General features: G+C 44.3%; 1 protein-coding gene across 2 annotated transcripts in view; it reads right to left on the reverse strand.

Moving 5' to 3' along the window:
• Positions 1 to 24,034, reverse strand: part of LOC139556371 (nuclear receptor coactivator 1-like) — a 109,084-nt gene that overhangs the window by 61,287 nt on the left and 23,763 nt on the right. Inside the window, exon 1 of one of the 2 annotated variants that reach the window (XM_071370273.1) lies at positions 17,012 to 17,354. The exons of the other annotated variant lie outside the window; for it this stretch is intronic. The gene's annotated coding sequence lies outside the window, so the exon portion shown is untranslated. Of the gene's footprint in view, positions 1 to 17,011; positions 17,355 to 24,034 lie in introns of those variants that run through there. 2 annotated transcript variants of the gene reach the window in all.

The raw sequence follows: 24,034 nt of genomic DNA on the forward strand, positions 1-24,034 counted from the left end.
CCCCGAGGCCAGCTAAATACGTTTTACATTGAAGCCGAGCATTGAAGCCACATAACAATGGTTTCCAGACATTATAGAAATCTACACTGAAATTAGCATTTGATGTGCAGGCAGCTATAGTTAGGGTCAGCCCAGTCCGCTGAAGCTCATTTTTTAAATTTAACCTTCATTTAACTAGTCACAGCGCAGAGGTTTGAAAACATCTCTGTGTTCTTGCCTACAGTACTGTATCCCTGTGCCATGTTCTTACCTACAGTACTGTATCCCTGTGCAGTGTTCTTACCTACAGTACTGTATCCCTGTGCCATATTCTTGCCTACAGTACTGTATCCCTGTGCCATGTTCTTACCTACAGTACTGTATCCCTGTGCAGTGTTCTTACCTACAGTACTGTATCCCTGTGCCATATTCTTGCCTACAGTACTGTATCCCTGTGCCATGTTCTTGCCTACAGTACTGTATCCCTGTGCCATGTTCTTGCCTACAGTACTGTATCCCTGTGCCATGTTCTTGCCTACAGTACTGTATCCCTGTGCAGTGTTCTTACCTACAGTACTGTATCTCTGTGCAGTGTTCTTACCTACAGTACTGTATCTCTGTGCAGTGTCCTTGCCTACAGTACTGTATCCCTGTGCAGTGTTCTTACCTACAGTACTGTATCCCTGTGCAGTGTTCTTACCTACAGTAATGTATTTATGTGCAGTGTTCTTACCTACAGTACTGTATCCCTGTGCAGTGTTCTTACCTACAGTACTGTATCCCTGTGCAGTGTTCTTGCCTACAGTACTGTATCCCTGTGCCATGTTCTTGCCTACAGTACTGTATCCCTGTGCCATGTTCTTGCCTACAGTACTGTATCCCCGTGCAGTGTTCTTACCTACAGTACTGTATCTCTGTGCAGTGTTCTTACCTACAGTACTGTATCTCTGTGCAGTGTCCTTGCCTACAGTACTGTATCCCTGTGCAGTGTTCTTACCTACAGTACTGTATCCCTGTGCAGTGTTCTTACCTACAGTAATGTATCCCTGTGCAGTGTTCTTACCTACAGTAATGTATTTCTGTGCAGTGTTCTTACCTACAGTACTGTATCCCTGTGCAGTGTTTTACCTACAGTACTGTATCTCTATTCTGTGTTCCTACCTACATTACTGTATCCCTGTGCAGTGTTCTTACCTACAGTAATGTATTTATGTGCAGTGTTCTTACCTACAGTACTGTATCCCTGTGCAGTGTTCTTACCTACAGTACTGTATCCCTGTGCAGTGTTCTTACCTACAGTACTGTATCCCTGTGCAGTGTTCTTACCTACAGTACTGTATCCCTGTGCAGTGTTCTTACCTACAGTACTGTATCCCTGTGCAGTGTTCTTACCTACAGTACTGTATCCCTGTGCAGTGTTCTTACCTACAGTAATGTATTTCTGTGCAGTGTTCTTACCTACAGTACTGTATCCCTGTGCAGTGTTCTTACCTACAGTACTGTATCCCTGTGCAGTGTTCTTGCCTACAGTACTGTATCCCTGTGCAGTGTTCTTGCCTACAGTACTGTATCCCTGTGCCATGTTCTTGCCTACAGTACTGTATCCCCGTGCAGTGTTCTTAACTACAGTACTGTATCTCTGTGCAGTGTTCTTACCAACAGTACTGTATCTCTGTGCAGTGTCCTTGCCTACAGTACTGTATCCATGTGCAGTGTTCTTACCTACAGTACTGTATCCCTGTGCAGTGTTCTTACCTACAGTAATGTATTTCTGTGCAGTGTTCTTACCTACAGTACTGTATCCCTGTGCATTGTTCTTACCTACAGTACTGTATCCCTGTGCAGTGTTCTTACCTACAGTACTGTATCCCTGTGCAGTGTTCTTACCTACAGTACTGTATCCCTGTGCAGTGTTCTTACCTACAGTACTGTATCCCTGTGCAGTGTTCTTACCTACAGTACTGTATCCCTGTGCAGTGTTCTTACCTACAGTAATGTATCCCTGTGCAGTGTTCTTACCTACAGTACTGTATCCCTGTGCAGTGTTCTTACCTACAGTAATGTATCCCTGTGCAGTGTTCTTACCTACAGTAATGTATTTATGTGCAGTGTTCTTACCTACAGTACTGTATCCCTGTGCAGTGTGTTACCTACAGTACTGTATCTCTATTCTGTGTTCCTACCTACATTACTGTATCCCTGTGCAGTGTTCTTACCTACAGTAATGTATCTCTATTCTGTGTTCCTACCTACATTACTGTATCTCTGTGCAGTGTCCTTGCCTACAGTACTGTATCCCTGTGCAGTGTTCTTACCTACAGTAATGTATTTATGTGCAGTGTTCTTACCTACAGTACTGTATCCCTGTGCAGTGTTCTTACCTACAGTACTGTATCCCTGTGCAGTGTTCTTACCTACAGTACTGTATCCCTGTGCAGTGTTCTTACCTACAGTACTGTATCCCTGTGCAGTGTTCTTACCTACAGTACTGTATCCCTGTGCAGTGTTCTTACCTACAGTACTGTATCCCTGTGCAGTGTTCTTACCTACAGTAATGTATCCCTGTGCAGTGTTCTTACCTACAGTACTGTATCCCTGTGCAGTGTTCTTACCTACAGTAATGTATCCCTGTGCAGTGTTCTTACCTACAGTAATGTATTTCTGTGCAGTGTTCTTACCTACAGTACTGTATCCCTATGCAGTGTTTTACCTACAGTACTGTATCCCTGTGCAGTGTTCTTACCTACAGTAATGTATTTCTGTGCAGTGTTCTTACCTACAGTACTGTATCCCTGTGCAGTGTTCTTACCTACAGTACTGTATCCCTGTGCAGTGTTCTTACCTACAGTACTGTATCCCTGTGCAGTGTTCTTACCTACAGTACTGTATCCCTGTGCAGTGTTCTTACCTACAGTACTGTATCCCTGTGCAGTGTTCTAACCTACAGTACTGTATCCCTGTGCAGTGTTCTTACCTACAGTAATGTATCCCTGTGCAGTGTTCTTACCTACAGTACTGTATCCCTGTGCAGTGTTCTTACCTACAGTAATGTATCCCTGTGCAGTGTTCTTACCTACAGTAATGTATTTCTGTGCAGTGTTCTTACCTACAGTACTGTATCCCTGTGCAGTGTTTTACCTACAGTACTGTATCTCTATTCTGTGTTCCTACCTACATTACTGTATCCCTGTGCAGTGTTCTTACCTACAGTAATGTATCTCTATTCTGTGTTCCTACCTACATTACTGTATCTCTGTGCAGTGTTCTTGCCTACAGTACTGTATCCCTGTGCAGTGTTCTTACCTACAGTAATATATTTCTGTGCAGTGTTCTTACCTACAGTACTGTATCCCTGTGCAGTGTTCTTACCTACAGTACTGTATCCCTGTGCAGTGTTCTTACCTACAGTACTGTATCCCTGTGCAGTGTTCTTACCTACAGTACTGTATCCCTGTGCAGTGTTCTTACCTACAGTACTGTATCCCTGTGCAGTGTTCTTACCTACAGTAATGTATCCCTGTGCAGTGTTCTTACCTACAGTACTGTATCCCTGTGCAGTGTTCTTACCTACAGTAATGTATCCCTGTGCAGTGTTCTTACCTACAGTAATGTATTTCTGTGCAGTGTTCTTACCTACAGTACTGTATCCCTGTGCAGTGTTTTACCTACAGTACTGTATCTCTATTCTGTGTTCCTACCTACATTACTGTATCCCTGTGCAGTGTTCTTACCTACAGTAATGTATCTCTATTCTGTGTTCCTACCTACATTACTGTATCTCTGTGCAGTGTCCTTGCCTACAGTACTGTATCCCTGTGCAGTGTTCTTACCTACAGTAATGTATCTCTGTGCAGTGTTCTTACCTACAGTACTGTATCCCTGTGCAGTGTTCTTACCTACAGTACTGTATCCCTGTGCAGTGTTCTTACCTACAGTAATGTATCTCTGTGCAGTGTTCTTACCTACAGTACTGTATCCCTGTGCAGTGTTTTACCTACAGTACTGTATCTCTATTCTGTGTTCCTACCTACAGTACTGTATCCCTGTGCTGTGTTCTTACCTACAGTACCTCTATTCTGTGTTCCTACCTACAGTACTGTATCCCTGTGCTGTGTTCTTACCTACAGTACCTCTATTCTGTGTCCCTATCTACAGTACTGTATCCCTGTGCTGTGTTCTTACCTACAGTACCTCTATTCTGTGTTCCTATCTACATTACTGTATCCCTGTGCTGTGTTCTTACCTACAGTACTGTATCTCTATTCTGTGTTCCTACCTACAGTACTGCTTCGGTGCCTGCATGCATCCAACTCACTGAGTCCACTAGCAGCATGCTCTCTCAGCCAAGGTAAATAATGAATGGTAGTGCCAGTCAACGATCTGATCTACAAACAAATAATGATTATCACTATGAAAGCAATCACCCAGGACTAACATCCATGAGGCAAATCATGAATCAACTGTGATGTATGTCACTTTCATCTTCACTTTCATGCCAGGTTCAGCCGTTCCAGCTCTATTGTGTATTTATGACTAGTGTAAATTGTGTCAAATAATTCTGCATTAGCTGCCATTAATACTATGTAATGTCACCTTATTATTGAAGTTAAAATAAACCATTCCCTCTCTCTGATTCTAGATCTGTGGTTTGGGGCAACGTTCCGTTCAGGCTCAGCTTTGCTCCTGTCCCCTCTAGCATGGCTAGTTACCTGGGACTGTGATAGCTGCTGTCCGGGTCTGGAATGTGGGTGGGTTGCTCAGGCTGGTCCTTGAAGGAAGACAGTCAGCAACACCTTTGCACTGCACTAGGCTAGGCCTTATGGCTTGGTTTCGCTCACCTATAGATGCGGTAGAGTTCAATGGAATTCGACACAAACAATGGAAATGCCATGCAAACGTGTGGGGGAAAGATCCCGAATCTCCTCATCCCCAGCAAAAAACAACTTTGACTTCTGTATGCTAGCTATGCAACCAGCTTATATGATTGGGAGTTAGCATTTAGCAGTCACTTCTTCTAAACCTGAAAAGGAACAACTAAGTGTTATGCAGTGAAAACAGCCAAATATATCCAAATGAGCCAATTATTAACAACAGCCTGCCATAAAATGAACCGTATGCAGTCCTGCTTGACTAACAGTGTTCTGGTACTATGCTTGAATTGCTTATTCATCTCACCAAAAACAAAATCACACATTGCTGTTGGGAATCCATTACTACACTTTTTAATAGGTTTACTCTGTTTAACACCAGAACCGTGTATGTTCTCTTTGATTAATGATAAGTGAACTATTGCCAGCTTGAGGTGGAGGGTCAGGGTCTCTACTAAAGGAAGACTGACAGTCCTAGCTCTCTCATAAACACAATCCCATATTGAACTCACTGATTGAACTGAAAACAGGCAAATACAGGCGAGGGCCGAGGCAAATATACTGTTCTGTATGTAAACAGCCACACAGGCTACAACAACATATTATTTTCACAATGGAGAGCAACCATGTAGACTGGACTTGGGACGCACGAACACACAAACACATAGCTAAGCAACCTACGAAATGGTATTAATGGGTGATTTTGTTTAGATAAAAACATAAAAGTGAGATCCAGACAGTTAGGACTTTGTTGGCCAATATAAATGTGGGCCTATACATTTGTGAAATCCTGATAATCTGATATTAAGGTGACATTTAGCTAAAGTTATCTTGCTGGCTAGCTAGTCATTTAGCATAAACATTATTTTTTTTTTTCACACTTATTAAAGGATAAATGTATCCAAAATCCAGAAACTCCCAAGTGATTCCATACATTAAAACTAGTTTGCCCTCTCCCTCCCTGTAGTGCTGTACTGAAACAGCTGCAAAAAAACAGGTCACTGGACTCATGACGTTGCTGGATGCAGGCCTCGCTCTGCTCCGTTGCCAGTGAATTCATAATTCAGTGTGGACAAATTTGATGTTTATTGAAAGTGTTCGGCCGAATTACTTATTAACTATCGGTTTAGAATTAACTATCGGTTTAGAGTCAGGAAATGTCTACTTTTCCACCTCAAACATTTGCGATTATTTTATATAATTATTTTTTGTAGCCGACTGTCACAGCAGCAGAGATGGGTAACAACTGCAGATGTGCACTTGGGAGAATCCCTGAAATGTAGAAACTTCATAATATGCCCATATAAGGACCTTAATGTCACAGACAAAACACATTTTGACGGACAAGGGGCTGGTGCGAAAGTTGATAAGGGTTAGGCATATCGCAAGTAAAGTGAGTTACGCGAAGTGGATAAAGAGTTGGCAGCAAGAGCAAGCTGGTGTTCGGTCCCTATCTGCACTTTATACAGGAAAGCAAGGGAAGAAGGCACCAAATTTTACAGTTTTCCGATAAAAGATACGAGAGACGAAGATGGTTGGTAGCAATTTGAAATAGTACTTATGATGTACACTACCGGCCAAAAGTTTTAGAACACCTACTCATTCAAGGGTTTTTCTTTATTGTTTTACTATTTTCTACATTGTAGAATAACAGTGAAGACATCAAAACTATGAAATAAAACATAAGGAATCATGAAGTATCCAAAACACTGTTAAAGAAATCAAAATATATATTTATTTGAGATTCTTCAAATAGACACCCGTCACCTTGATGACAGCTTTGCACACTCTTAGCATTCTCTCAACCAGCTTCATGAGGTAGTCACCAGGAAAGTATTTTATTAACACGTGTGCCTTGTTAAAAGTTCATTTGTGGAATTACTTTCCTTCTTAATGCGTTTGAACCAATCAGTTGTGTTGTGACAAGGTAAGGGGGTATACCCGAAGATAGCCCTATTTGGAAAAAGTCCATATTATGGCAAGAACAGATCAAATAAGCAAAGAGAAACAACCAGAGGTTTGGACTCGAGTCACAAATATGCTGACTTGCAACTGGACTTTGACTTTAACACCAATGACTCGTAACTTGACTTGGACTTGAGCCTTATGACTTGACCTGACTTAATACCCTCCAAGCCCAAATATAAAAAATGTTGCTAATAAAAAAAAAGTGTGCAGCGCATCAACTCTTCATTTAACGGATTACAGTTTGAATCGGACAGCAGCCAATCAAATTGTGCCAGCTGAGAAAAAGTTGTCTGAAGCATTCCACAGGAACGTCGGCGGGTGAATTCAGATGGAGCCCTTGGAAAGATGATACCCCAAAATGTTATTTTGGGATATAAAGACTACGCTGTATCAACAAAAAACAGACTGCAACTTGCAATACATGCGGGAAGAAAATTACAGAGGCGGAACAATTTCCAACTTTGTTCGACATTTGAAGCTGCACAAAGAACGGTAAGTCGTGGCTAATATAGCCAACAGCTATATATTTTATTACTTTACTAGTGTAGGCTAACATAACGTTTAATCAATGAGCCTCCACACAGTCAGTCAGTGAGGGAACGTGATCATTGCACACAAGATTGAGCTACAACTGGCTAGGCAGTTGGTAGCCTAAATCCTGCCTGATGTTACTGCTGTTCCTAAAACTATTGACAAACGTTAGCCTACTGTAACCACACAGAGAGAGTGTGTGTGTGTGTGTTAAGGTTGGGCGATTGTGTACAAGCATACATTGCCCGATTGCGCCCCATAGCGATCCTCGATAGTCGATCACTATTGGGGGGGGGGGGGGGGGGTGTCTTTCTCATGGCTACCCATGTATTTCCATGGAAATATAAAGTTTATTTGGAAAGTAAAAAATATATAGATATTTTAAAAGCATTCATGATTTACATAAATGTAATATACTAACTTACTCCTGTTAAAAATATGAAATGTTATTACATTTGGTGAAGAGCACATTATGACTTGTTTAGGACTCGAAACTCAAAGTTTAGGACTTGAGACTTGACTTGGACTTGCCTGTCTTGACTTGGGACTTGAGTGCTAAGACTTAGACTTACTTGTGACTTGTAAAACAATGACATGGTCCCACCTCTGGAAACGACAATCCATCATTACTTTAAGACATGAAGGTCATTCAATACGGAAAATGTCATGAACTTTGAAAGTTTCTTCAAGTGCAGTCGCAAAAACCATCAAGTGCTATGATGAAACTGGCTCTCATGAGGACCGCCACAGTAAAGGAAGACCCAGAGTTACCTCTGCTGCAGAGGATAAGTTCATTACAGTTACCAGCCTCAGAAATTGCTGCCCAAATAAATGCTTCACTGAGTTCAAGTAACAGACATATGTCAACATCAACTGTTCAGAGGAGACTGTGTGAACCAGGCCTTCAAGGTCAAATTTCTGCAAAGAAACCACTACTAAAGGACACCAGTAAGAAGAAGTGACTTGCTTGGGCCAAGAAGCACGAGCAATGGACATTAGACCGGTGGAAATCTGTCCTTTGGTCTGATGAGTCCAAATTTGCGATTTTTGGTTCCAACCGCCGTGTCTTTGAGAGACGCAGAGTAAGTGAACAGATGATCTCCGCATGTGTATTTCCCACCGTAAAGCATGGAGGAGGTGGTGTGATGGTGCATTGCTGGTGACACTGTCTGTGATTTATGTAGAATTCAAGGCACACTTAACCAGCATAGCTACCACAGCATTCTGCAGCGATACGCCATCCCATCTGGTTTGGTCTTAGTGGGACTATGATTTGTTTTTCGACAGGACAATGACCCAACACACCTCCAGGCTGTGTAAGAGCCATTTGACCAAGGAGAGTGATGGAGTGCTGCATCAGATGACCTGGCCTCCACAATCACCCGACCTCAACCCAATTGAGATGGTTTGGGATGAGTCGGACCGCAGAGTGAAGGATAAACAGCCACCAAGTGCTCAGCATATGTGGGAAATTCAAGACTGTTGGAAAAGCATTCTAGGTGAAGCTGGTTGAGAGAATGCCAAGAGTGTGCAAAGCTGTTGTCATGCCCTGGCCTTAGTATTCTTTGTTTTCTTTATTATTTTAGTTAGGTCAGGGTGTGACATGGGTATTTATGTGGGTTTTGTAGTGTCCAGGGTGATTGTAAGGTTTAGGGGGTTTATTTAGAGTAGTTGGCTTTATGTTTAGTATAGTTGTCTAGCTGTGTCTATGTAGAACGTTTGTAGCCTGTATGTATGTGCACAACGTTTGTAGCTTCACGGTCGTTTTGTTGTTTTGTTAGTTTGTATAGTGTTTTGTGTCGTGTTCATCTTCGTGGTGTTATTAAAAGAAGATGGCTTATTTTCCAAATGCTGCGTTTTGGTCCGAATCTCTTCCACACGATCGTGACAGAATTCCCCACCACAACAGGATCAAGCAGCATGATCGGAACCAACAACAGCGGCAAAGTAAACAGGACTCATGGACATGGGAGGAGATCCTGGACGGCAAAGGACCCTGGACTCAGCCAGGGGAATATCGCCGTCCCAAAGCGGAGCTGGAGGCAGCGAAAGCAGAGAGGCGGTTTTATGAGGCAAAGGCAAGGCAGAGTGGCTGGAAGCCCGTGAGTAACACCCAAAAATGTCTTGGGGGGTGGCTAAAGGGGAGTGTGGCGAAGCCGGGTTGGATACCTGAGCCAACTCCCCGGGCTTGCCGTGGAGTAAGAGGGCGTCGTACTGGTCAGACACCGTGTTATGCGGTAAAGCGCACGGTGTCCCCAGTACGCGTGCTTAGCCCAGTGCGGGCTATTCCACCTTGCCGCACTGGGAGGGCTAGGTTGGGCATCGAGCCGAGTGCCATGAAGCCGGCCCAACGTATCTGGTCTCCAGTACGTCTCCTCGGGCCGGCGTACATGGCACCAGCCTTACAGGTGGTGTCCCCGGTTCGCCTGCATAGCCCAGTGCGGGCTATTCCACCTCGCCGCACTGGCAGGGCTACGGGGACCATTCAACCTGGTAAGGTTGGGGAGGCTCGGTGCTCAAGAGCACGTGTCCTCCTTCACGGTCCAGTATATCCGGCGCCACCTTCCCGCCCCAGCCTAGTACCACCAGTGCCTACACCACGCACCAGGCTTTCAGTGCGTTTTCAGAGCCCTGTTCCTCCCCCACGCACTCTCCCTATGGTGCGTGTCTCCAGCCCAGTGCCTCCAGTTCCGGCACCACGCACTAAGCCACCTGTGCGTCTCCTGAGTCCTGTACACACTGTTATTTCTCCCCGCACTCGTCCTGAGGTGCGTGCCCTCAGTCCGGTACCACGCACCAGGCATATAGTGCGCTTTGAGAACTCAGTGTGCCCTGTTGTTGTTCCCCGCACTAGCCTTAAGGTGCGTGTCATTAGCCCGGTACCTCCAGTTCCGGTACCACGCACCAGGCCTACAGTGCGTCTCAGCCGGCCAGAGTCTGCCGTCTGCCCAGCGGCGCCTGAACTGCCCGTCTGCCCAGCGGCGCCTGAACTGCCCGTCTGCCCAGCGGCGCCTGAACTGCCCGTCTGCCCAGCGGCGCCTGAACTGCCCGTCTGCCCAGCGGCGCCTGAACTGCCCGTCTGCCCAGCGGCGCCTGAACTGCCCGTCTGCCCTACGCCGTCTGAACTGTCCGTCTGCCATGAGCCTGCAAAGCCGCCCGTCTGCCATGAGCCTGCAAAGCCGCCCGTCTGCCATGAGCCTACAGAGCCGTCCGCCAGACAGGAGCCGCTAGAGCCGTCCGCCAGACAGGAGCCGCTAGAGCCTTCCGCCAGACCGGATCAGCCAGAGCCTTCCGCCAGACCGGATCAGCCAGAGCCTTCCGCCAGACCGGATCAGCCAGAGCCTTCCGCCAGACCGGATCAGCCAGAGCCTTCCGCCAGACCGGATCAGCCAGAGCCTTCCGCCAGACCGGATCAGCCAGAGCCGTCAGCCAGCCATGACCAGCCAGAGCCGTCAGCCAGCCATGACCAGCCAGAGCCGTCAGCCAGCCATGACCAGCCAGAGCCGTCAGCCAGCCATGACCAGCCAGAGCCGTCAGCCAGCCATGACCAGCCAGAGCCGTCAGCCAGCCATGACCAGCCAGAGCCGTCAGCCAGCCATGACCAGCCAGAGCCGTCAGCCAGCCAGGATCCGCCAGCCAGTCCGGAGCTGCCGTCCCTCAGCCCGGAGCTGCCGTCCCTCAGCCCGGAGCTGCCGTCCCTCAGCCCGGAGCTGCCGTCCCTCATCCCGGTGTTGCCCCTTATCCCGGTGCTGCCCCTTGTGTCGATGTTACCCAAAAGATTAAGTGGGGGTAATATGAGGGTGGTCATTTGTAGGGGGAGATATAAGCTGGGATTGACTATGGTGGGGTGGGGACCTCGCCCTGAGCCTGAGCCACCACCGTGGTCAGATGCCCACCCAGGCCCTCCCCTAGACTTTGTGCTGGTGCGCCCGGAGTTCGCACCTTAAGGGGGGGGCTATGTCACGCCCTGGCCTTAGTATTCTTTGTTTTCTTTATTATTTTAGTTAGGTCAGGGTGTGACATGGGTATTTATGTGGGTTTTGTAGTGTCCAGGGTGATTGTAAGGTTTAGGGGGTTTATTTAGAGTAGTTGGCTTTATGTTTAGTATAGTTGTCTAGCTGTGTCTATGTAGAACGTTTGTAGCCTGTATGTATGTGCACAACGTTTGTAGCTTCACGGTCGTTTTGTTGTTTTGTTAGTTTGTATAGTGTTTTGTGTCGTGTTCGACTTCGTGGTGTTATTAAAAGAAGATGGCTTATTTTCCAAATGCTGCGTTTTGGTCCGAATCTCTTCCACACGATCGTGACAGCTGTAATCAAGGCAAAGGGTAGCTTTTTGAAGAAACTTAAATATAAAATATATTTTGATTTGTTTAACACTTTTTTGCTTACTACATGATTCCATGTGTTATTTCATAGTTTCGATGTCTTCACTATTATTCTAATGTAAAAAATAGTAAAAATAAAGAAAAACCCTTGAATGAGTAGGTGTTCTAAAACTTTTGACCGGTAGTGTAAATACTCCTGAAGCTGCGTGTAGCAAATGCTTCAGTGATAAAGGCACTTTTGAAAAGACAAAGCGCACGTGCGGAGGTATTTAACCTGATCCTTGAAGTTCCCGGCGTTCTTGTGTTATTGCCATTGCACCATATCATGTAGACATATAGGCCTAGGGTCTCTACAGGTTAGCATATCTGCCTTATGTATTTATGAAAAAGGGGGTTGGAGACAATAATTTTACCTTACATTGCAGAATCGAATAAAATTGAAAGTGTTTAAGCATTCTGCTCGCTTTCTTTCATAAAATCAGGTTTGCGTCTCCAATTCCTTTTTTGAGAGACGGAAAAATGTTTCAAGGACAAGGGAATTTGTGTGGGCCGCAAAATCCCCATGGTCGCAAAAGAAAACAAACTGTTTCTCATCATCATTACGTTCCTCCATTTCTGTGTAGTCATGTATTAGAATTCTCTGCAGCAAAAACGCAATTGCCACAACTGCGCCACCAGTCTGTGTTGATCCTGGGGATGGGTTATGGCTGTGGCCCAGCTGCTGCAGCAGCTAGAGCAGCGGTGACCATCTGAAGCTCCATTTGCTTAAATTCTTCGTACGAATACTCAGGCTCAAAATGAATATGGTTAGATGACACCATTGTCAAAAGACAAATTTGTAGGTTGTTTGCTTTGTATAACTAATGTTTACCGCTGTCTTCACTTCACTGCTGAAAAAATAAGAGCGTGATGTGCCGTTACTAAATAAGGATTCCTCTTGTTACCAATCTCCGCTGCTGTGGCAGTCGGCTACATAAAATAATTATGTTACCAGTCAAAAATTTGGACACACATACTCATTCAAAGGTTTTTCTTTTTACTATTATCTACATTGTAGAATAATAGTTAAGATGTCAAAACTATGAAATAACACATATGGAATCATGTAGTAAGCAAAAAAGTGTTAAACAAATCAAAATATATTTTATATTTGAGGTTCTTCAAAGTAGCCACCCTTTGCCTTGATAACAGCTTTGCACATGCTTGGTATTCTCTCAACCAGCTTCGTGAGGCAGTCATCTGGAATGCATTTCAATTAACAGGTGTGCCTTGTTAAAACCTCTACCGCTTCTCTCTCCCGGATCCGGGATTCTCCTCATCAAAAAAGCTGACTAGCATAGCCTAGCCTAATGGGACAGGGATATCATATAATATAATTTTCATGAAATCACAAATCCAATACAGCAAATGAAAGATAAACATCTTGTGAATCCAGCCATCATTTCCGATTTTTAAAATGTTTTACAGCGAAAACACAATATGTATTTCTATTAGCTAACCACAATAGCCAAACACACAACCGCATATTTTCACCATGTTTCCACCGCATAGGTAGCTTTCACAAAACTGACAAAATAGAGATAAAATTAGTCTATTTAGATTTGTTTAACACGGTTTTGGTTACTACATGATTCCATATGTGTTATTTAATAGTTTTGATGTTTTCACTATTATTCTACAATGTAGAAAATAGTAAAAATAAAGTAAAACCCTGGAATGAGTAGGTGTCCAAACTTTTGACTGGTACTGTATATAAAATAATCACAAATATTTTGGTGAAAAAGTGCATATTTCTTGACTCAAAACCGATAGTACTTAACAAAAATAGCTAATTTAGCCAATACGCTTTCAATAAAACAATGAATTTGTCCACGCTCCGCTGACTTTTGAATCCTTAATTCACTGGCAACAGAGCAGAGCGAGGCCTGCATCCAGCAACGTCACGAGTCACGTGACCTCTTTTCAAACTATCAGTTACAGTAATGATCCCATGTTCTAGCACTTCCAGGTTTGTGGCTTTGCTACCACTTCTCTCTCTGCATCATTTCCCATGGGCCTTTCTCTCTTTCACTGGGTTCCATATCTGCTTTCCCCGAACCTGGCTATCGCCTACTGTTTGTTTTTGTTAACTGTCCCTTGCCATCGCCACAACAGGCCCTAACACGGAACCCAAACCGGCTGTGCGCGTGCGCCATCGTGCGCCATCTTGCATAAATGTATTTTGTCCCCACACACCAAACGCGATCACGACACGCAGGTTAAAATATCAAAACAAACTCTGAACTAATTACATTCATTTGGGGACAGGTTGAAAAGCATTAAACCTTTATGGCAATATAGCTAGCTAGCTAGCTTGCACTTGCTAGCTAATTTGTCCTATTTAGCTAGCTTTCTGTTGCTAGCTAATTTGTCCTGGGATATAAACATTGAGTTGTTATTTTACCTGAAATGCACAAGGTCCTCTACTCCGACAATTAAGCCACACATAAAACGGTCAACCGAATCGGTCAACCGAAGTTTCTAGTCATCTCTCCTCCTTCTAGGCTTTTTCTTCTCTTAACTTTATATTGCGATTGGCAACTTTCATAAATTAGGTGCATTAGCATCACCGACCTTGTTCGTCTTTCAGTCACCCACGTGGGTATAACCAATGAGGAGATGGCACGTGGGTACCTGCTTCTATAAACCAATGAGGAGATGGGAGAGGCAGGACTTGCAGCGCGGTCTGCGTCAGAAATAGAACTGACTTCTATTTTAGCCCTTGGCAACGCAGACGCTCGTTGGCGCGCGAGCAGTGTGGGTGCAATAATTGAATAATATAGATTTCTAAATTTATTTTGTGACGCGAGCGGTGTAGTCAGCCTGTAAGCCCTACTTCCTGTAAGCGAGCCCAGAAAACACATACGCAGTGGCGAACTCACTCAGTCACTGGGTTATCTCCTGGCCTGGCGACAATGGGCAAATTACACTGCTCTATTGCCACTTTGTCACCACAACACATTAAAGGAAAAGGTGATGTGCATGAAAATTGTGGCTGAGCGGAGCCACTTCACCAAAACGAGGTTGAGATAGATGGTATACAGCTACAGACAAATTTACCATTGAACTACTGCGAAAGTTTTGACGTTTTGAAGCCAGAGGAGAGGATAAGTCGGATTTCACTGTTAGTTTTCCACACTATTTAAAAAAATAAATACTGACACAGTTTCCGTTAATAAAACAGACCATTGTGTATTTTTTCTGAAAGTACTGATGAGTGTACTGTTGCTTGTATGCATTGTATGCGTGCTTACTGTGACTGTCACCCCCTGATAGTGGCTACTAGCTACTTCCAAAGCCATTGCGAAACAATAGTGCTTGGCAAGCGAGTGTGTGGGACACTGTGTCCCGGTGTTGTTGCTGTTCATGCTCTCCCCATTAGTAGACTATCACGGTGACATCGAGATGGTTACAAATATTAGTTTTTCACGTGTAGGCTACATTAAATAAAATCCTGATAATGCCGGTGACACCATGATACAGTGGGAAGCACCTCACGTCGGGAAGCACAACGGTGCACTGGTCATTCGCACCGGCTTGCCTTGTCGTCGTGTTTACAGAGGGCAGAAACATTAGCTAAGTGACATGTCACTGGACATCCATATAAACACTAAAGTAGCTGTCATCACATATGAATGGGGAAACCAGTTAGTTAAAGTATATTTGTGGTCATCGCCTAGGGACTCTAGCTAGCTAACTAACTTAACTCGCTAGCTATCTGTTGCCATAACAACGAGAGAATGACTTCTGTCCAGAGCTGTATACCATCTAGTCATAACCCCAGAACAGCCCTTCCTGTCTGTGTATTGGTCTGCCCATACGGCCACAGCTGAAGTGCTCTCTCAGTCACACAACATAGAGCATGATGGCACCTGTCACAAACCACTAAGCTCGCATATATGTGTTTTTCTCTCACAAACACAAGGCTAGGCTGCTTTTGAATGGCCACATAAAGCCTTGTTCTTCACGTGAGTAAATTACAATAATTTTGTACTGGTATGCAGGCTCTGTGTACTATTTAGGATTTTTCTTAAAAAGATATGTCAACATGGTCTACAACTTCATAGACTATAAGCACATTTCAAGCTGTGTCCTCAAAATTTGAGGACACAGCTTGAAAGGTCCTTCCCATATTCCTCCTAAATTATCCTTTTAATTCGAATTGGTTTTAACACTCCCTAATGAAATCTAAGCCACTTTCCGAATCAGTTCCCCCTTGCATTACAATTTGCCATTGTCAAGTTCAGCTTCACAGCGTAAAATCCCTCTCGCAATCAATAATCGCCAGTGTGACGATGATGTACGTAAGTCACAATGTAGCCCAAAGATATAGTCCAGTACAATAATACATAGCACTATAATAGATAGGTTAGCTGAACGTCACGAAAAAAGATGTGCATAATTCAATGGGGCAGAAGACTGAGTTGTTGTGATTCTGGATGGCCAGATAGCTACCAATAATGACAACAAACTGCCATCGTAAGTGACTCGTTTCAGCTAGTTTCATCTTAATCTTGATACCATGTCTTGTTTTGAGGTGTTTTGACTGATTTCACGTCAATGCTAATATGGCTAAAATTCGCTAGCTAGCTAACCAACAAATGTAAGAGACAATAAGTGCTCATTTGTGCAAATGTATTTATGTTTTCAATAAACATTGGAGACAAAATATAGTTTACATGTCAATCTATGCCAACCAGTCTGTTTTGCACACATCGGTTTTGTTGCTAAACAACTAACCCATCTATTAGGTGGATGAGTCATAAGTATGTAATACATAGGCTAGTATGAGCTAACTGAATAACATTTAGACATCTGAATTACATGACAAAAATGCAGCCCATGTGACGGCCCCTGAAACCACATGGTCAGGGGTAGAGCTGAGCACAAACTCAACATGCTGTGGAGTGGGGGAAAAAAGAAAAGCTAAATCCAAGGTGGGTTTAAAGACACACACACACACACATAGATATTGGAGTAACCTTTGCAAGTCTCACAAATCCCTCTCTCCCCACCTAAAGCTCAATGCTGGCTGAGAAAAACTAAAACACACCTCCAACGACACTCTGCAAAACATGTAGCTACCTACTCACTAGTTCCGAAACACAAATAGCAAGAGGCCCTTTGCCCCACCCCCCCCTACTCATTATTCAGAAGAACACACACACACACACACACACACAAAAACAACAGACCACATACACTGTAACTTAAAGGTAAACAACCAGCTCAAGCCAAAAGTAAAGAGAGAAAGTGAGAGAAGAGAAAATAGGAGCAATCCAGTAAGAGATCCACGCACCTGAAGCCCAGCTCAGCTAAGCTCGGCCTAGCGTTGGCCTATATGTGTATGTGTGTGTGACGTAGAGGAGCCCGGCAGTCAGTCAGTCAGAGGAGGAACAAGCAGGTGCCAGGCAGCAGCCTCACGGAGTGGGCTGAGAGCAAAAGAAGAAGCTGCAGTCCACGACCAGAGCACTAACTCGTCCAACAGCATGGGCTTTGGGAGAGGCAGAACACCGCCACAAGCTCTCCATTCCACAGGCTGGCTGCTATCTCCATGTCTCCTCTCTTTAACTGAGCTCTCCAGGCCTCGCTCGTTCGCTCACACCAGGGTACTCTAATCACCTCCCTCACAGACAGAACAGCAATGTATGGCAATAAGAGAGAAGGACAGCCCACCACGGAGAGAAAAAGAGGGGGAGGTGGTTATGAACTCAGTCCCCAAGCACTGTGAATGGAGTGAGGGAGACTCTGTGGCAGCGAGAGGACAGTTCACAAGGAGAGACCCCTCGTGGAGGAGCCTTGGGGAGCTTAACCGCGCACGCTTTAGGAACGGACTTATCCCCCATGCTTTACTGCACACAGGGCTCCCCCCCCCTCCCCCTCACCCTGGCTGAAATGGTTTGCTCCATGAGAAGCTGCTCAGTCACTGTTGCCGAGTCCCTCCTCCCTGAAATATAGGACACAGCAGGAGAATGTATACGGTTTGCCTGAATGCAGTAACACAGGCCTAGCTGGGCCTGTATGTATGACTCAAAGCACCGCTTTATCTCCACTCCACTGTATCCTGAATGGTTTGCAAACAACTTGTTTCAAATTACAGCAGTAATCAAAACGGAGGCATTTGTAGAATTAAGGCCCATCCACATACGTTGTGTGAATTTTTTAAGGGACCTCAAAACGTGGGTCAGCACTGTAAGACAGAGACACAGATCATGTCAATTTAAAATAGCAACAGTAAACACAGAATTTCAACCATTCTGTGTATGTTTCATGCCTCATTTGGCCACGTCTCCATAGAAAGACACACTTCCCCCGGGGTGTCACGTTACCAACCTGATCCTCCTCATCGTCGCTAGAGCTGCACCCCGGTCTCTCGCGTTTGTTTCTGTCTGAAAGGCCGGATTGGACCAGAGCCCTTCACCACCCAACAGACCCCCAGGTCTCATGTCTCCCTCTAACAGGCCCTCATTCTTCAGCTAGTCCCCCTCATTAATCAGCCTGCCTGGCTGTCACACACACACACACAGTACCTGCTCACACTCACAGACCTGCCCTTCTTCAGACCCCAGTCTGAGACATCCTAGTTCCTGATTTAAAATTAGGAGAAGTCAATTCTCCACACCACTAATATTCTCACCCGCTCTCTCTCGCTCTCATACTTAAATAATTACTCAATGCCTGGCGTACCGCAATCTCCTACTTAATGCGAGCATATGTTATTTTCCAAATCACGTAAACATTTATCTGATGATTTTTGCATACATACATACATTGGATGGTAACCTCATTGATTGTGTCCCAGCTTATAAATGTCTAGGCATCTGGATTGATGATAGGCTTTCCCTCAAAAAGCATGTTGATGAGTTACTTAAGAAATAAAAATGTGATTTATAGGAATAGGTCATCCCTTTCATTAAATAGCAGAAAACAAATAATTCAGTCGACATTCATTCCGGACGTAGACTATGGCGATATCATCTATAAGAATGCAGCTACCACTGTATTGAAGCCACTGGACGCAGTTTATCTTACTGCATTACACTTTATCACGGGCGATAGTTTCAGCACACCTCACTGCATCAGAAAGTAGGCTGATCCTCTTGGAAGTCTCGTAGATTGATGCATTGCACGTTTCTTTTGTTTATAGAGTCCTTTGCATAAACTACCACCGTACCCCACTTCTCTGTTAACCTACAGAAATACAAGATATCAGACACCGTCTCAGGCTAACTCTGGAGATCCCTTTGATCTCAACAGAGTTAGGTAAATCTGCCTTTAGCTATTTTGTACCTTGCTTGTGGGACAGTCTACAGAGTTGGCTGAAATGGGAGAAACTGGTGCCTCTGAGACAGTTCAGCTGTGTGAGGACCTTTTTAACTAAGAATGATTCTTATTAGTCTATGCTTTTTTTTTGTGTGTGTTTGTGTTTTTTGCTTGCTTATACATTTTGTAGGCTAACTACGTAATTTTACATTTTTTTTTTATAACTTTCCCCAGGTTGTTGTTGTAAATGGGAATGTATTTTCAGCCAACTCGCTTGGTAAAATAAGGGATACAAATAGTAATGAGTCATGGATATAGTGCCATGTTGCTCTGTGCAGCAACACGTGTGTATGAACATAGCGGTGGATCATAAAGCATTCCCTGCGGACTACAGCTAAGTGAGGGGTCAGACAGGTGGCAGCTAGGCCTATGTGATGGCCCCTACCTGCAGGACAGGCCTAGCACCTGGGGCGGGGATGGAGACAGCCCGGGGGACAGGGAGCCCAGACTGGCCCTCTACCCTCCCTGCCCCTCAAAGTATTGCTCCACACTCTCGCCGTTTACACGATTTTGGATGTTTACCCAGAGGAGGAAATGGCCTGGTGCAGTCAGAGTTCCTCAACACTGCTACAGTACAGCAGCAGTCCTCTCCTCAAGCTCCTAGGTGTCAGGCCCAGCCCAGCATAGGATACTACAGCAGCCTGCCTGCCAGAATGTCTAGGGGACACAGCCAGTTATGGCTACAGTTCTGGTTGGCTGAAGCTTATGGCCGGGGATGATGCAACACATTATACTTGGCTAAAGCTTATGGATAATGGTACTGATTATGGCTATGGTAACTGTTGTGGCTGTGGCGTGGGCATGGGTTTGGGCTAAAGGAAATGGTCATGGCGTGATTGGACACTTATGGCACCACTTAAAACTGCCGTTTTGGCTTTACATACACTTTAGGCAACAGTTACAGTGGGGAGAACAAGTATTTGATACACTGACGATTTTGCAGGTTTTCCTACTTACAAAGTATGTAGAGGTCTGTAATTTTTATCATAGGTACACTTCAACTGTGAGAGAAGGAATCTAAAACAAAAATCCAGAAAATCACATTGTATGATTTTTAAGTAAATAATTTGCATTTTATTGCATGACATAAGTATTTGATACATCAGAAAAGCAGAACTTAATATTTGGTACAGAAACCTTAGTTTGTAATTACAGAGATCATACGTTTCCTGTAGTTCTTGACCAGGTTTGCACACACTGCAGCAGGGATTTTGGCCCACTCCTCCATACAGACCTTCTCCAGATCCTTCAGGTTTCGGGGCTGTCGCTGGGCAATACGGACTTTCGGCTCCCTCCAAAGATTTTCTATTGGGTTCAGGTCTGGAGACTGGCTAGGCCACTCCAGGACCTTGAGATGCTTCTTACGGAGCCACTCCTTAGTTGCCCTGGCTGTGTGTTTCGGGTCGTTGTCATGCTGGAAGACCCAGCCACGACCCATCTTCAATGCTCTTACTGAGGGAAGAAGGTTGTTGGTCAAGATCTCGCGATACATGGCCCCATCCATCCTCCCCTCAATACGGTGCAGTCGTCCTGTCCCCTTTGCAGAAAAGCATCCCCAAAGAATGATGTTTCCACCTCCATGCTTCACGGTTGGGATGGTGTTCTTGGGGTTGTACTCATCCTTCTATTCCTCCAAACACAGCGAGTGGAGTTTAGAGCAAAAAGCTCTATTTTTGTCTCATCAGACCACATGACATTCTCCCATTCCTCCTCTGGATCATCCAGATGGTCATTGGCAAACTTCAGACGGGCCTGGACATGCGCTGGCTTGAGCAGGGGGACCTTGCGTGCGCTGCAGGATTTTAATCCATGACGGCGTAGTGTGTTACTAATGGTTTTCTTTGAGACTGTGGTCCCAGCTCTCTTCAGGTCATTGACCAGGTCCTGCCGTGTAGTTCTGGGCTGATCCCTCACATTCCTCATGATCATTGATGCCCCACGAGGTGAGATCTTGCATGGAGCCCCAGACCGAGGGTGATTGACCGTCATCTTGAACTTCTTCCATTTTCTAATAATTGTGCCAACAGTTGTTGCCTTCTCACCAAGCTGCTTGCCTATTGTCCTGTAGCCCATCCCAGCCTTGTACAGGTCTACAATTTATCCCTGATGTCCTTACACAGCTCTCTGGTCTTGGCCATTGTGGAGAGGTTGGAGTCTGTTTGATTGAGTGTGTGGACAGGTGTCTTTTATACAGGTAACGAGTTCAAACAGGTGCAGTTAATACAGGTAATGAGTGGAGAACAGGAGGGCTTCTTAAAGAAAAACTAACAGGTCTGTGAGAGCCGGAATTCTTACTGGTTGGTAGGTGATCAAATACTTATGTCATGCAATAAAATGCAAATTAATTACTTAAAAATCATACAATGTGATTTTCTGGATTTTTGTTTTAGATTCCGTCTCTCACAGTTGAAGTGTACCTATGATAAAAATGACAGACCTCTACATGCTTTGTAAGTAGGAAAACCTGCAAAATCGGCAGTGTATCAAATACTTGTTCTCCCCACTGTATGACCATTGTTATGGCAACAGCTAGTATGGCTAAAATATGGTAGAGCTCTGACTGCGCCAGGCTGAGGAAATTAATACGGTGTGGCGATTTCTAAACTTTGACAGCCCTGGTCTAAAGGTATGGCTTTTTACATCACAGGATCCCTGCAGTACAGAACAAGTACATCAGTGGCATATATCCTGCATCTAAACCCACACTCACTCTGCATGATAACAAGCCAGGTATATAAGCAGCATTGCTCAGTCCCACTGACTCCCAATACTGGAATTCAGGCTTAGCTTAATGATGAGACTGAGGAGCAGATAAGAAAGTAGCTCATCAATACAACGCTCAGATCCTTGTCAGACACCTGGTGAGCTGTGAGTGTGACCCGCCTAGGTGATTAGAGTAGATCATTCTGCTGTGTTGTGAGACTCGGAGCAGTTTTGGACACACACACACACACACGTGCAGAGCAGCAGGACGAGGGTGAGAAGTCACAGGCCCGAGATGCAAATGGTGGCAGTGTGTAAGTGTGTTTGTGTATGTGCACCATGTTGTGTTTGTGTGTGTGTGTGCGACATATCACACTGTTTCATTAGTGCTTTAGCCCTCAGAGAAAACACAAATCGTTTGGGCTGAACTAATAGGCTCTCTTAAAATTAGATTGAAGACCCATTAAATGCAGAAAGAGACAGACCCATCTTATGGTGAGGTAGTGAAGCCGTTAATTCAGCCACTTTTCTAAGCAACCCATCCACCCTGCAACATCTTGAAAGAAGACTGTATTGATTCATTGAGTCACTTTAAATGGGAATGGCTAATCATATAGCCATGAATAGCCATGAATGTGTAGATAGTACTCTTTAGTTCAGGGATGGGCAACTTTAAATGGGGGGTGGGGGCCACAAAAGATATGAACACATCATGAGGGGCCTCAGTGGCTCATGGGTCTGCGTACCCACCTCCACACATACAGTCAGAGCCAGCCCTAGCCTTTTGGGGAACCTAAGTGAAAATGTTTTGCACCTTGGGTATTATGCTATTTTAACCATCAACAGTAGCCTAAGTTGGGACCCTGACTGATTTGAAGTCATCAGCGTAAGGGCATTGTCTTTTTTCTCTTAACTTCTTTGGAACTGGGGGGCAGTATTGAGTAGCTTGGATGAATAAGGTGCCCAGAGTAAACTGCCTCCTACTCAGTCCTAAAAGCTAGAATATGCTTATTATTAGGATATTTGGATAGAAAACACTCTGAAGTTTCTAAAACTGTTTGAATGATGTCTGTGAGTATAACAGAACTCATATGGCAGGCAAAAACATGAGAAAAAATCCAACCAGGAAGTGGGAATTCTGAGGTTTGTAGTTTTTCAAGTAATTGCCTATCGAATATACAGTGTCTATGGGGTCATATTGCATTTCCTAAGGCTTCCACTAGATGTCAACAGTCTTTAGAACCTTGTTTGATGCTTCTACTGTGAAGGAGGGGTGAATGAGAGCTGATTGAGTCAGGGGTCTGGCAGAGTGCCACGAGCTCAGTCTCGTGCGCTCCCGTGAGAGTTAGCTGTGTTCCATTGCATTTCTACAGACAAAGGAATTCTCCGGTTGAAACATTATTGAAGATTTATGATAAAAACATCCTAAAGATTGATTCTATACTTCGTTTGACATGTTTCTACGAACTGTAATATGACTTTTCGTCTGAACTTTCGCCTGGACTTGCCCGCGCCTCCCGAGTTTAGATTTATGTACTAAACGCGCGAACAAAAAGGAGGTATTTGGACATAAATTATGGACTTTATCGAACAAAACAAACATTTATTGTGGAACTGGGACTCCTGGGAGTGCATTCTGATGAAGATCATCAAAGGTAAGTGAATATATATAATGCTATTTCTGACTTCTGTTGACTCCACAACATGGCGGGTATCTGTATGGCTTGTTTTTGTGTCTGAGCGCCGTACTCAGATTATTGCATGGTGTGCTTTTTCCGAAAAGTTTTTTTGAAATCTGACACAGCGGTTGCATTAAGGAGAAGTTCATCTATAGTTCCATGCATAACAATTGAATCTTTTAGCAATGTTTATTATGAGTATTTCTGTAAATTGATGTGGCTCTCTGCAAAATCACCAGATGTTTTGAAGGCAAAACATTACTGAACATAATGCGCCAATGTAAACTAAGATTTTTGGATATAAATATGAACTTTATCGAACAAAACATACATGTATTGTGTAACATGAAGTCCTATGAGTGTCATCTGATGAAGATCATCAAAGGTTAGTGATTCATTTTATCTCCATTTCTGCTTTTTGTGACTCCTCTCTTTGGCTGGAAAAATGGCTGTGTTTTTCTGTGACTAGGTGCTGACCTAACATAATCGTTTGGTGTGCCTTCGTCGTAAAGCCTTTTTGAAATTGGACACCGTGGCTGGATTTACAACAAGTTTATCTTTAAAATGGTGTAAAATACTTGTATGTTTGAGGAATTTTAATTATGGGATTTCTGTTG

The sequence above is a fragment of the Salvelinus alpinus genome, chromosome 27 (genome assembly GCF_045679555.1).
Source record: "Salvelinus alpinus chromosome 27, SLU_Salpinus.1, whole genome shotgun sequence".
In the NCBI taxonomy this organism is placed as follows: Eukaryota; Metazoa; Chordata; class Actinopteri; order Salmoniformes; family Salmonidae; genus Salvelinus; species Salvelinus alpinus.